The sequence below is a fragment of the Poecilia mexicana genome, unplaced genomic scaffold (genome assembly GCF_051168715.1).
Source record: "Poecilia mexicana isolate PSO_F unplaced genomic scaffold, ASM5116871v1 scaffold_21, whole genome shotgun sequence".
Lineage (NCBI taxonomy): Eukaryota > Metazoa > Chordata > Actinopteri > Cyprinodontiformes > Poeciliidae > Poecilia > Poecilia mexicana.
In genome coordinates, this window is record NW_028263390.1 from 10205876 (window position 1) to 10218921 (window position 13046).

The 13046-nt window shown below is 39.3% G+C and overlaps 1 long non-coding RNA gene across 1 annotated transcript; it reads left to right on the forward strand.

Annotated features, from left to right (window-relative positions):
- Positions 1 to 2536: 2536 nt before the first annotated feature.
- Positions 2537 to 12250, forward strand: LOC148153028 (uncharacterized). Its single transcript, XR_015761780.1, has 2 exons — positions 2537 to 2619; positions 7268 to 12250. It is a non-coding gene; the product is annotated as an uncharacterized LOC148153028 (long non-coding RNA).
- Positions 12251 to 13046: the final 796 nt, after the last annotated feature.

The window sequence follows — 13046 nt, forward strand, 5'->3', positions numbered from 1 at the left end:
ATTCAGGAGATCAGTCTGTGAGGACAGAGTAAAATAGGACATTTTTGGTGTTAAGCAAATATTGAAAAATTTAATTAGGACGGCTATTTTATTTTTTTTTTAAATGGGAATCTTAATCTTTCTGCCGCTCCCATCCAATTTTCTCCGATTGTGGAGAGAATGGGACAGCCCAGACCCGTCTGAATAGCTTATCTGAGGCTTAAATTGAGTCTTAAAAGATTGACAGGCAGCACACTGACAGGTTTAGAGGCTCCATTTCCTCTAATGTTTGGAGGACGAAATTCTGTGGAGACAATTTGACTGCAGCATGAATCAGCAGGAAAGTCTTACTCTCTACACCAGGCTTCCCAAAAGAGGGGTCCAGTCATTCGACGGGACAATCACAATTAGTTTGAGCTTTAGAAATGGAAGTACGAAACCGCCGCTGAGTAAATCTCATCTGATTATTGCTGTTTCAACCTTAAGAAGGTTGAAAATGTTGATACATTCTGACAAGTAATTTAATAATTTTAATGAGATAACATGCTTAAAGAGTCGGACGTTTGCACACAACACCACTTACTTAACTGCCTCTTAGCAAGCTGGACCACAACCACGCGTTTTGTTGCCAACAGCAGTTTTATCACATAATTCTGGCTACTCTCTATATCAAAATAGTTTGTTTATGAAGTGAGTTTCCTGCCATGAACCCAGATTTTGAACATGCATTACAATATTTTATGGGGTTTGTGCATGTTGGCTTAATGTTACCCTAAAGTAATATTATCCTTCTTTTCACCATAAAGCCTAATTTCCTGAGTGTACTGAATTTTCCCAAGTGGGTAGCTGAAAATGTTAAAACAAGTAATAGGTCTTGTACTTGATGAGTTAAAAGACATTCTTGAATCCATCAGAACCCCGTGCTAAAAGGATTTTGGTGAATGTATGTTGTATTTGAGCCTGAATGTATGATATTTCTGGGCACTAGTTGCTTCTCTACCAACAGAAGGGTTGTTTTCCTTCTCAGATTTTATTTTTGAAGCACCAAGAAATGCTTCTCATACCGAACACATCATTTTTGTTACTTGTATCTTTCATACCAGATGTCCAAAAGGCATGTTAAGTTAAGTCCAACAATATTCACACCCCTGACAAATTAGGCTTTGTGTAGTGTTTTAATTTTGCCAAAAGGCTTCTTCTGTCTAGACGTAATATGAGTACTAGAGTCCTGACTGGAATCAAAGATTTTCTTTTTTATTTTCTTTTTTTAGGTAACTTCTTTTGGCTCTTCCAACCCCAAAGACTTTACCATCAAATACAATCTAAAAATAAGACTGGAAACATCCAGAAAGCTTAAGAGGAATCATGACAAAGGAATCATTGTTGTAATACCACAAAAAGATTATTGGGAATTGCATTAATAGTTTTCAGCATGTCATTTTTTTGAACTATAGAAAAAAAAAGCAAAGAATTTTTCAAAGTGTTTTCTTTTGAGAAACGTCTGTCTCATCTCTTATCAAAACACACTTCCAACGGTATGACTAGGTTGTAATCAAACCTATAGGCTGTTTCCATGGAGTGACTCCTAGCTCGACAATGCTAATGCTACTGCCTTTGCGCAGCGTGCTTCACAGACGCTGCTGGAGGCGCTTTAGGAGAGCTCCTTTTCAGATAACAACTCTCAGTCAAAGCAATGGAAAATCCTGAATGCCTGAGGTCATTCTTAATCCCATCCTGACATGCAACATTACAAAATAATTTATTCTATTAAACCGGGACAGTAGCATTTATAAATTTAGAGCACAATCCAACAACATCTGAACCTGATACAGTCGATGCCTTCAAATGATTATATTTAGCATAACATTCTGTAACACATCCCTTCAAACGTTGCCATTCAGAGCTTTTTTTTCTGTAATAAAGTCACCTCTCAGTGCGTGGTGCTTGCTGCAGTTCTTCATTTTGAGGCCTACATTTCAGTTTTATTGAAGACTTATGAAAAAAAAAAAATTATGCCTACTTTTCATCTCCACAGTGACATGCAAATCCACATTGTACTTGATGTTACGAAACCTCGCTGAATAAATGAGAAAGTGTCCCGCTGATCAAGACAAGAAAGTACTCTTTTATGAGCTCTACAACATCAAAGAAAAGGCAAAAAAAAGGAAACACTTCCTCTTTTCAAAAGTCCGTGCTCTCCGCTTCAGACTGAGGAGAGCACCCACCTGCTGGCAGCTTCTCAGCTCAGGAGTCTGTGGAGTTCTTCTAGATAATTTAGAAGTTAAGTGCACTCCCTGGGCATAAATATATTGCTGCATAATTCTCACTCTCCCTCTTAAAAATGGAATTAGATTTGCATCAAAGTGTTTTCGTACAGACGGAGCCAAATTTTCTCTGGAAGGCATTTAGAAGACTTAGCGGTTCGAGTGCGAGATGTACCAACAACACCTCGGTAGGTGCGTGAGGTCGAAAGAAATAATTCGCTCATGGCAGGAGGTTAACAAATGTCAACCAGCAAAATAGGTGCTAACTACTATTGTGTGTTTGTTTCTGTGTAGTTGATTTTATAGGAGGATTCGACTCCTATGGTTACCAGGGACCCCAGAAAACCTCCCACCTCCAGCTACAGCCTATGTACATGTGAGTATAGTTGGATTTGTGCATGTTCGCCTGCATTTTATGTCGCATTTGGCTTTTTGAAATGTTACATCCAGTCAGATGGGGGGGTAAAATACCGTGCGCTGGTCAGCTACATCGATAAAACCACCAACTGGTAAAGTGTATGACATTGATTTTCTTGTTTCAGTGCAAATTTCTACTGTAAAACCTTGAGTGTTGGCATTCATTTGGATGTTATTTTGATAAATACCACCCGCACAAGGGCTACTTCAGAAGAAAGCATATGGCCGTAGCAACAGCACCACATAATAGCGGCCAGCCACTGCAGAACAATGCGCTCAGCCTTATCGCTGGGAGTGCATAGAAACAAGAAAAGCCTCTAAACTCTACAGAATTTAATCCGTGAAGCCGTGGTATGTACTGGAAACAACGCTAATCAGTGCAGGCTCCCACATCTAGTAATCCAAAAACAAAAGCAGTAGACATTATAGACATAGACATTATTATAGACTTTTAAATATTAGTTCAAACGTTTTTTTTCATCATAAATACCTTGAAATGTACCCAGAATATGTAATTTCTTCATCCCTCTTGAGCTTTTGTAAGTTGCATGATGTTACAACCACAACATTAATGTGCATTTTTTAAAGACTTTTTATGTGTTAATTCAACACAACAACTTTTAATTAACATAGCGGTTAAATAAAAGGAAGGAATAGAAGATTTTCAATTATTTTTTGTAAAAGTCTGAAAAGGGTACTGATAATTGTTGGTCCTTTCACCCACAGCCGCGATTCTTTGGAGGCTATCTCTTCACCAGCTTTTCCCCTCTAGAGACTCAATTTTTGCTCATTATTATTATTATTATTTTTTTTGCAAAATATCTCACACTCACTAAGACTTGATGGAGAAGAACTGTGACTGTTAATTGTCAAATCTTGCCCCAGTATGTATTTTGACAGGGCGATTCGCATGAATGTGTTTTTATCTAAATCATTCCACTGTAGCTCTGGCTGTGCATTTTTGGTCTTTGCCCTGTGGGAAAGTAAACCTCGATCCAGTTTCAAGCCCTTTTCAGCATTTAACATATTCTTCTTTCCCCAAGATTGCTTTGCATGTAGCTCCGTCTATCTTTCTATAAACTAACCAGATTCCCAATCCCATGGCATGATGCAGCCGTCACCAAGATTTACAGATGACGTTCAGTGTTGCCTGAGAAGGTTTCATTTTGTTCTTATCTGACCAGAATACGTTCTTTTAAATCTGCTGTTACATCCAACAGTCATGTCAATTAGATTCTCACACACAAAAAAATGAAAATCATGCATAAATATTCATCTGTTGTGCCATGATGTGCTTTTGGTGTTGTCCTGACATAGAAGATTGAAGTTTATGTTTTAAGCACCAGTACTACAAGGGTTGTATGCATTAGAAATCTAGCTTATTTCCATAGAAAGACATAGAAATGTTCCCAGATTTTACTTTCTACATTAGTCAGCTGTGTTCGTTTCGTTTATATTTCGTACATACACAAGCCACTGTGCATAATATGGCATGAACACATTGAGTGTTGAAGGGTAGCATTTACCAGACCTTGGTCAGTTCTTTCATCATTGCTCTCAGTCTCTTTAAATAAAGGTAATTCTGTAAAGGAGGGTTATCATCTAGCTATGAAGCGGATTTTGATCCACTAGAATCTTTAGTTTCTCTCCTTCTTGTGCCTATTTTAAATTTAAATTGTAGCTTCCTGTTTTTCTTGAGGTGCTTCGGCCATTTGGTGGACAGAGAAATGCATCTAGGTGCAGACTGGCACATCGTCGGCATCAACCTCAAAGCCTAACTCTGCCCTGCGGGAAGCGCTGAGCCACACAGATAAAGCTACTGTAACGTACCAAACAACGAGATGAGATAATAGTGACTTGGCTGATGTGCACCAGACAGAATGTCAATACCCGTTTGTATTAGACAAGGACCGACGCAAATCAGAGGGAGATGCAGAGGCGTGGAGATGGAAAAACGGTGGACGAAGCGAAAGAGAGGAAGAGAATGAGAGAAACGAAGTGATGGATGACACGCAGGACTAAACAAAGAAAAAAGCAATAAAGGACTATTCTGTAGTTTTATATGTCCCCAGTGGAAGCCATAACCCAGATCATAAATCACCAAGCCTCTAAATAATGCCTGGAAACACAAACACTCCTCAGCTGTAGTACAAATACAAATATCTATGCACAAACAGCAGCGCGCGCGCACACACACTCATCACTGTGCACACAGACATCCAGACACAGTATTTGTGCTGATAGACAGCTTTTGCTCATAAACATGTTAATCCACGCAGACGAACCTTGAAATGCACACTCTCGTCCACAAACATCATCAATATGCTATCATTGTTCTCCAGCCGTCCTCCCCTCTGTTTGGTGTTTATTGGCTCTGGCCGAAGGGAGTAATAAAATAGCATCAGCCATCCCGTCCCAAAGGAATCTCTCTGTGCCATGGATATATACAGACACACTGCCATGACACATGAAGCTAATAACATAGCCGTCAGCATCTCTAAGGCGCCAGAAACATCTTTTTATTCAAATCTCTCTCTGGCATTATTTGCTTGTTAACCATTGTAAGATGAGACGAGGAAATAACACACGACACCTGCAGTTGCACCTATAAATAATTTAATCCCCTCTGCAATTTAGGTTTGCACATCAGGTCTGATCTCAGACACTCCTGGATGCAAACAATCAAGGGCTTCATCTGGACAAGGTCTTCTTGGAATAGAACACGTAAGACCTGGTCTGGTTTCATTGCACGTTAGAAATATGGCCAAAAAGTTCAAAGTCAGTGACTTGCTCGTGCAAGTCTCTGACTTGCACAAGCAAGGATAATTCTGAAAAGAGACAGCAAAGGCCCCGGCAGATACAGCTGGAGCATTGTTTGCGACTTTAAAGTTGAAGGAACGGCGGCTGTAACACCTAAGCATGGCAGACAGAGGAAACTTCCTGAATCCTGCGATTCTGAGACCCTTTACTGACGACCTTCAGCAAGATGTAGACAAGGTGCATACCAGTCGCTTGACTTGGACTTTAAGTCATATACTGCTGCTGATCCCAAAGCATAAAAAATGCAGCTCCAATTTGCTCACAGTTTTATACATTAGCCAAAGTGTTTTGGGGATTTCATCCTATGGATCAGTCAATCAAAACTGGAACTTTTAGGACCCGTGGATCAGAGTTAAGCACTGAACAGAAGCACGGTGGTTGCTAAGTGAGCTTCTATGGCTGCTTTGCTTCCTCTGGCGCAATAAATCCTGGGTGAAAATGTCATGCCTGCTGTGAGGACACTGAAGCTTGGGTGCCATTGCTTCAAAACAGGACAGCGAGCACAAGGATAAGTCCTCTGCGGCTAGGCTGGGAAGATACTAAAATCTCCATTATAGCTGCCTGACTTGAACTCTACACAAATTGCCGGGGGGAGACTGAACAGGAGGGCAGTCACATGCAAACCCAAGAAAACTAACACTCTGGAGTCTTTTGTCCATAAGGTGCAGGCCAGGAAATGCTTTGACTCACATTTGCAGCCATACCAGCTGAAGACTGCTCTATAAAATACCGAGCATACTTGTCATGACTGGAGCAATTATTAATAATATAACATGTTTTAATTTGGAGCAATATCTGTTTGTCCGAGGAGGCTAATTGTGATTGGATCTAAGTTATTGTCTCTGAATGTCGACACATTCTTACAAAACATCAAACTGTGAGCAAAACAACATGTTGGGTAATAAGGCTCATATAACAGATGTTCAATGTGGCTCAGCAGAGAACCTGCTACAACATGGCCATCCACCTGAACTCATAGGAGTTCAAAGAAGGCAATTAGAGCATTAGTCAGAACCAACCAGGAAGCCCTTAACTCTGGAAGAGCTGCAGAGATCCACAGCTCAGATGGTGAAGTCTGCAGACTGGACAACTGTTAGGCTACTAGCTGGTTTTTGAACTGAGAGAAAAGTGTGAAGAGGAAAGAAATCCAAAAGAAACTTTCATTTTAAGTTCGCTTAAAGACGGGACACAAACTGAACTTATTATGTGCAAAACGCTACGTGTGGTGCAGCTCTAATATTCCACTATCAGCAGAGGCAGGAAAGCAGAACAGTGGGACATTTATTATTTTGACAATCACAAAAGTGTGAGCTGCTATCTGTTTCTACGAAATGCACCAAATGCGTTCTTCTCTCATGTACAGTATGTTTAATTTTTAAAGGAGAACCGCTCGAGAAAGCCAGCACACCCACGAGAGTGTTGAGACGTCTCTGGAGTGTTATTATCTCGCACGGAACACATGGGACAAGTGCTTCTGATGTTCTCTTCAAGCAACATTACGCCATTAAGCTTATTTGTCAGAGCAATTACTTACTCAAGGATAATATAGAGCAAAATTAGTTGTGCAGTATTTCATCATAAACCCATTAGCCCGCTATCTTTTCAGTTTTACCAAATATTTCTGCTTTACAGGCTTCAAAGTCCTCATTGTTTGATAACATCTTAAGTATGCCGACGTATATTTTCAGTGAGTGAATGTATGCTGTAAATTTGCAACATGGCTGTCAAATCTGATTTTGTTGTTCTCCTCTCTCTCTCTCTCTCTCTCTCTTTTTTTTTTTTTGAAGGTCAAAATAAACCCGGAAGCCACTCCAGAGGAGCTGCCTTACCAACTGTCACTGCTTAGAGCCCTGTGTTTACCACTCCAACTCTCTTCTAACAAACAGAGACAGACGTACAGGCAGAGGATAGATCACAGTCTCCATTTCTTACTCCAAATACCCTGAAAAGCTCAATCAGATGGGATCCTCTGGCTCCAGTTGTCTACTGATGGAGTCCCTGATGAAATACTGTCATCATGTGGCCGATAGTGGTAACTGCAACACTTGTGAGCCACACTTATTTCATATTTTTGGAGCCCTGTCAGGAGCCTGTTATTATTTGCCTCTGTTCTTTTTTATTTTCTCTTTTGTTTCTTTTTTTTTCTTTGCAAATGAATATCAGTGTTGTAAGGGGGTGAAATAAGGTTGGCTTTTCCTCAGGCCTTCTGGAAGAATCTAAAATCCTGCTGACAAATCTCAGAACTGAGCCCCAGTTCCTTCAAGATACAGTAAGAAAATGTTCCGGCTCAATACTCCTTGAGTTGTTTCACGCAGATGCGCCTGACCAAAGACTTTAAAAAAAAAAAACACTTCTAAAATCTAACCAAGCTTTTTCCGCTCTTGGTGCCTGACAGTTTACTTACCGGACTTCCTACCAGGAACCTGCAAAGGCGACTACCGATGGAGGAATGTCAGACATCACTTTTCTAAAACCCTACCTTTCCTGCTGCATTCGGGATCTCGTCATTGACTGCAAACAGTGAAACCGCGCAGGAAGCCCAGACTCGCTTTTTACCTGTGTTTTATGAATGTTGACTAACGGTGTGACGTGACGACTTACGGGCTCGCAGCTCACACATGCATGTGGACAAGATAAGCACGCATGCACACTTACACAGGTCCTTCTTACTAATGTGAATCTTAACAATGTTTACAAAAGTCATGCTGTCTACTCGACAGAGAGTGTGGACAGAAATGGACAGAGGTGACCCTCACCTTTAAGCTGCAGCGTTTCGAGACGACCCAGGCTCGTCTTGCCGCCCTGTCTAAATATTTTGTCTTCCACTCAAGACAGACGCAAAGAGGTCGACAGAAAGAGCAACGCTCCTCCTACCCCTCCTGTCTACAGACCCCTGAAAAAGTAATAATTTGAGTTTTTTCACATTAAAAGCGTAAACTTCAACATGTTTTGATGTGATAGATGAAGACAAAGTAGGACATTGGTGGTAAAATGAAGGGAAAAAAGGCATGTTTTTCCAAATATTTTACATAGAAAAACCTCAATCGTTTGGTATGCTTTTGTATACAACGCCTTTTAATTCAATACCCCTAAATAAAGAGTATAACAGGGAGTCTCGAAGAGTTTCCCTACCCCTTCTCCGCCGGACACATCGTATAACAGGGGGCGTCAAACAGGAAGTCTCTCTAAGTGTTTGGAAACCAATGGGGGGAACCAAGAGAAAAAGTTTGGGAACCACTGCGTTAGCCAAAGCTAATATGGAATAGCATATTCATGTAGTGGTCCAGTGAAAGTCCAGATTGTAAATCCAATTGAAAAATCTTTGCCCATCTCCATCCAGTCTGACTGAGCTGGAGCTTCTTAGCAAATACACGTGAAAATACGAATCCATAACACACTTTTTTTCTTTAAAACTTTGAAAACGGCATGTCTTTTTCCATCAGTGTCACAGCTGTGCTTTGTGTTGGTCTATCACATGAAATCCCAACATAGTACATTGAAATTTGCAACTGAAAAATGTTCACTTTTTCACCGTATTATCAGGTGAAATTTGCAAGTTTTTTTTTGTGCAAGTTTTATCAACTGCCAAACGTGAATTGTTCAAATCAGCTGAAACTAACGCTTGCACACATCCCCAACAGAAAAGACAATCGCAGCCATTTGAGTCTCGACGTGAACTGAAGCTTTAGGAACACATGGACACCATCAAACAATCAAACAATTTGGTTTGTTATATGTTGATTTATTTCAAATACCTGATTTGACAACCAATGAAATCATGACAAGCGGAGGCTGAACAAATCCCACCTACTATATTTAGCCTCTTTTAAACAGGCAGGAGGCTTAGCAAGCCCCTTCTGTCACCTCACACCTCAACATTTTTTTTTCAAGATGAAAGTGCCAACTCAATCCCACTCATGAGCCACAGACTGGGACCAAAAAACAGGCTGAGGCTTACTTTTTTATGATTTCCTTGTAAGAAAAAGTGAAGATGTGTAAGAAAAGAAAACCCAGACATACAGCAGTTGTTGTTTTTTTTTTTTTGCTCTTCTACCTTTGTTGGGAAACACAACTAAGGTCTTACACATTTTTGATTAACTGGACCAAAAGTTTGAGGCCTTTTGCTGAAGACGCCCTCCTCTCGACGTGCAGAAGGACTGCTACCCTGGTTTAATCTGCAGTTCTCTTCAGCAGTTTACCTGTTTTGTAACAAAACTTTGTGGTTTACATTCAGAGTCGATCCGCCTGCCCGGAGGACAGAGACGGCGTTTTTTTTTTTGTGTGTGTGTTTGCATGAGGTGTTTCCAAACTGTTGCATATTTAATCTCATGCCTCGTGTGATTCACTGGCTTCATAAAAACGAGTAAAAAACAAACAAAAAAATAATAATAGGGGGAGCTATTTGGATTGCTGGGTGCTCCTCGGCTTTCTTCGAAGGATCCTCAATGTGAACTTTGTGCGTTTTTTTTTTTTTTTTGCTGTTTTCTATAAATAAGAGTCTGCAGAGTTTAGGAGAACGTAGGCAACCACAATGTACAATGATGAAATGTAACTTTGATCTTCTATACGTTTTTTTAATTAACATGTGGCTGTGTGTACTGTTTTTTCTAGTTGACTATTAATGTATGATGTTGTGTATAAGTGGGGGAAAAAACTAGGTTTTATTTCTTCTAACTGTACAAAGTATATGAAATGAGAGAATTTGAGAAAAATAGACTGGAAAAAACTTAGCTGGACTAAAGTCTAGTTATGTCAGGGGTGGAAATTGATTTCTAGTACATTGCTAAGGCTGCAAAATTAGTTGTCACTTCACTGTTCTCAAGATATTTCTTTTCTTAACTAAAACTGACTTGTGGTGAAATGTTTTTGCTCCAAGATTTAAATTGGATTAGTATTATTTGGACCAAAAAAAAAAAGCAATTAATTTATTTGCCTCTGAAGAAGGTACTTAATTTAAACTCAGCTGGCACTGTAACAAGCAACAATCTCTGCATTTTAACAGGAAACAACCCTTCAACAAGTCAGAAAGGTGTGTAAAAAGGTGTGAGTGTGTGTGTGTTTGCTCTTTGTTTTCAGAGTTATGGTGAACTGTACAGCCCTTAACCCAGACCCAGTAAAACCCATCTGGACCAGACCACAGCGAAGCAGCAATTTAAACTGAAGGCAGAGCTCCCTGCAGGCCACTGACCAGTAGCTGGACGAATAATTGAAGACTTTGTGTAGATCTCAATCTTTACTACCATCGAAAGACTAACAGTACTTTTTAAATTGATTGACCCATAAAGATGTGTAAGAAGCCATGAAGCGACTAGATATCTTTTATTTCAGTAGCATCATCATCCAATTAAATAAATTCCAATTTTGACTAGAGTAAATTTATGTCTGTCATCAAGAGCTAATTTTTTTTTTTAAACAAAATCATTGTCACCACTGTTAGTAGCGTCCATGAAGGTAAGCAAAATATGTGGAAAAAACTCCTTTCTGTTGTTTTCAGTTTATCAAACAATGCTAATATCCAATAGACATAGCAAAAAAAAAAAAAACAGTTTTTAAAGGATGATATTGTGGATTAAAGGAAAAAGCTTACCAAACCAACCTGGCACTATGTGAAATAGTAATACTGCCTACTTACTGTAATCCTAACTGACCACTTTGTTTTATTACGTCTGGTGAACTTTCACTTACCCGATTACTGAATGAGCCGTAGAATCAAGACGTTGATTAAGCAGAACTTGTCTGATAATGTGGAGCAGGCAAAAAGTCTCATCGGTGACCAAACTTTGACTTAAAGAAATCCAAAGCAGGTGAGAAACAGTCATTTACATCTACCAGTCTGCAAAAGTTTGCAAAGTCCCACTAAAAAATACCTTGACAGCAAGGCAACGACTCATCCAAAATGTAACAAAAAAAAAAACCCTAGAGTAAAATTTAAAGCACTTTAAAACTTACTTGTCTCAACAATAAGACAGAGAAACAGGGCAAAAATTGTTGCTGGCCAAAAAAAGCACAAAGACCTTACATTTGTCATAGAACATCTTAAGGATCCCCAAGACTTTGGGATAAATATTATTTAGACTGAAGAGACTAAAATACTTTCTTTTTAACATGTGCTTCATGTTACATCTGGTGTAAAACTGTCAAAGCATTTCAAGAAAAAAAAAAATATTTCAAAAGAACAGTCAGACAAAAGGACATGCGATTTAAATAAGGCAGATGTTTGGTTTTAAGTCAAAAGATGGTTGGAATTAAAAGGCTACTAATACGCACATTCTAGAATAATAATAATAATAATAATAAAAAATAGGGGCATGTTTAAAACAACAGAAATATAGACCTGGTAGACCAAACCTAAGTTCGTATTGCTGCAATAAAAACTGAGGGTGGCAAAAAAAAAAAAAAAAAAATCTCCATTCCTCACTATGGGAACATCCAGAATTTTTTTTTTTCAATATGAATTTATTTACCAGTGGTGCCCATAAGTTAGGAGGGTGCTGCAAAGCCTTATCAATAAACATTTATTCAAGCTATTACAAAGTTCTGATGGAAATCCCATTTATTTCCAGGAAGTTTCTCAAGAATGCAACTCAAATATTTGCTTTAGCTTTACTGGTTTAGTACATTCAGGTGAATATTTTGGTTCTGGGTTGATTTGTTACAGTTTGCCACAGACTATAACCATGTGTGTTATTAGCTCCTGTTTTTATGCTGGTTTTCCCACAGGTGACTGTACATAAACTAGACAGCTGGGATTAAAGTTAGAGTGTGGAGAATGAAGGTGTGCCGTGTCCTCTCTTCTCTGTTATCACCTCTGATGGCTTGCAACCTTTATTTTGTGTGATGTTCCTTTTTCAGTGCTGTGGAGTTCACTGCTAAAAAAAAAAAAAAAAACTTGAAGCAAAAGACGACAACCAAAATTCGTAGATCATTCATGGAATAATGTTGCTGTTGTTTTCCGCTGCTCTGGCAGTAGAACATAGCGAAACATGCTCCTCTACTCTCCAAGGGTCATTTAGAATAAGATTAATGAAGTAAAACTCAAACATTCAATTTTATGCTGCGTTCAGTCATCCTTCAGTTTTATGTGGAATGAGAAAAAAAATTAATTGGGGATTTTCATAAGTAGTATGCTGGGTTATTGAACGCCTGCTCTAAAAATCCAATCAGAACAACTAAGACCGTCGACAGCAACAAAACATCCTTGCAGAGCTACCAGCCCAAATCGAGAGGCTGCTGCCAAAAACAGCAGTCCAAAAATGTGTCTATTCAATATGCTTTCATTTCAATCTTTTTCACTGGAATGAGATAAGAGCATTTTGAGTTAGGGTAGGAGTTTTAGAGTAAAAATGATGCAATGGCAAGCAACTGCCAGCATCGAGCTAGACTGGTTCACACAATACTCCCTTGCTAAACTTTACAGCACCCTGTGTTCTTGCAGCTAAAATATTTTTCAAACTGTCGTATGCCACTGTAAATTTGATTTCTGCTGGTAGGCGTCATCTGCCAAGCCAAGGTATCTCTCTTTTAACCCTCCTGCACACTTCTCATTAGTGATGACAAACAGGCAAC